Source organism: Carlito syrichta, unplaced genomic scaffold, assembly GCF_000164805.1.
Source record: "Carlito syrichta isolate Samal-C Ts95f unplaced genomic scaffold, Tarsius_syrichta-2.0.1 Scaffold303960, whole genome shotgun sequence".
NCBI lineage: Eukaryota > Metazoa > Chordata > Mammalia > Primates > Tarsiidae > Carlito > Carlito syrichta.
The window spans coordinates 459,972-461,970 of record NW_007248056.1 but is presented as its reverse complement, the minus strand read 5'-3'; positions in this window follow the sequence as shown (position 1 = coordinate 461,970).

Below are 1,999 nucleotides of genomic sequence, written 5' to 3'. Positions count from 1 at the left end.
TCTAGGAAAAAATAATTTTACCATTGATTAGGTCTAATGAGAATAACCAAAATATTGAAACTGCAAAAAAAAATCTTTAAAAACAAACACTTCACAGCCAGGCTCGGTAGCTCAGCCTGTAATCCCAGCACTTTGGAGTCTGGGGCGAGTGGATTGCCTGAGCCCACTGGTTCGAGACCAGCCCAGGCAAAAAAAATAAAAAATAAAAAAAGAAGATATTTTTAAAATCCACACATGATACTGCACTTCATTGAACACAGTAATTTTATCTGCTCTGGATAAACCTGATATCACTGTAAATTTAATTTTTCCAAAATATTTTGGCAGTTTTTTCTTTTTCTTCCCCCCCCCCCTTTTTTTTGAGTTGGAGTCTCACTCTGTCACCCAGACTGGAGTGCAGTGGCCGCTCCCGGCCACCGCAGCCTCGACCTGCTGGGCTCCGGCGATCCTTCCGCCTCAGTCTTCCAAGTAGCTGGAACTACAGGCGTGCGCTACCACGCCCGGCTGATTTTTGATTTATTGTAGAGATGAGGTCTCGCCAAGTTGCCCAGGCGGGTCTCGAACTCACGGGCTCAGGCAATCCACTCATCTCAACCTCCCAAAGTGCAGGATTATAGGCTGAACCACCAAGTCCGGCTAGTTTTTTCCTTATTAAAATAATTAAACAAGTAATAAGGGTGCTTTTCCATGGCAAAATTTTAGGTTATTAGAGGTTTTTTTTTTTTCTTTTTTTGGAGTCTCACTCTGTCACCCAGACTGGAGTGCAGTGGCATGCTCGTGGCCACTGCAGTCTGGACATGCTGGGTTCAGGCGATCCTTCTTCCCCAGACTTCCAAGTAGCTGGAACTACAGAGACACTCCACCATGCTTGGCTAATTTTTTGATTTATTGTAGAGATGAGGTCTCACCAAGTTGTCCGGGCTGGTCTTGAACCTGTGGGCTCGGGCAATCCTCTCACCATGGCCTCCCAAACTGCTGGGATTATAGGTATGAGCCACCATGCCTGGCCTAGGTTATTAGACTCTAAAAATCAATTGATAAATTCTTAATATTCTGTAGCCAAATATTTCACTCCATGGAAAATAGTCCCTGGCACTTGGATCCTGGTAACCCATGAAGATTGAAAGAATGAAAGTGATGATTAATGCTGCAAAAGAACAAAACCATATGTTAATTTATAGTGCTAATTAAACCATAGAGATTTATACCAATTTCCCCAAGCACTTAAAGGAAACAGAAATACGAAGAAACATGTCTCTTTGAATAAACAAAAAGATAGCATGCTCTCATTTAATGTCATTTGAAATTTCAAAATAAAAACAAATTAAGGAAATTACTATTTAAGAGATGCATTTACAAACGTTATATATACACGTGTGCGTGTGTGTGTGTGTGTGTGTGTGTGTGTGTGTGTGTGTGTATCTACTTTCCAAGAAATCTTATGTGCTTCCTTAGGGCATATCAACCATCCTCTATCTTAGATTGAGATGCACCTTCATGATCTTATACATCAATCATTTTCCAGCTTTTACCAAGTTGTGTTTCATTTTCCATTTTCTTACAGTTTCATGTGTCTTATGAGCTTGACCTTCTTGTTACTGAATGCATTGAAATTTTTTATTTACCATCTTTTATTCTGATGAGTGTGTACCACAAATTGCACCCAGTTGTTCATCTTCTAGCTCTCTTAGCAAGGAATGTGTGTAATCCTACGCTCTTTAGGAAAATGAAGATTGGTTTCTTTTCAGAGTTAAATTATATGTCTTAAACTGCAGCAAAAGTATATCTATCTTCTAGGTGTCAAGGTGTCCTGGCTGTAAATAATTATCTAAAGCTTCTATAATTTCACAATTTGAACTGTTTACTGCCCCATTTTATGCAAGATCCTTTCTCCACTTAAAATCTTCTATTCATTCAGGGGACATCATTTCATTGGGTTAAGAGTTTGGCAAATTATAAACAGTATTTTCTCAACAAACTTTGAGCAGAAATATGAACA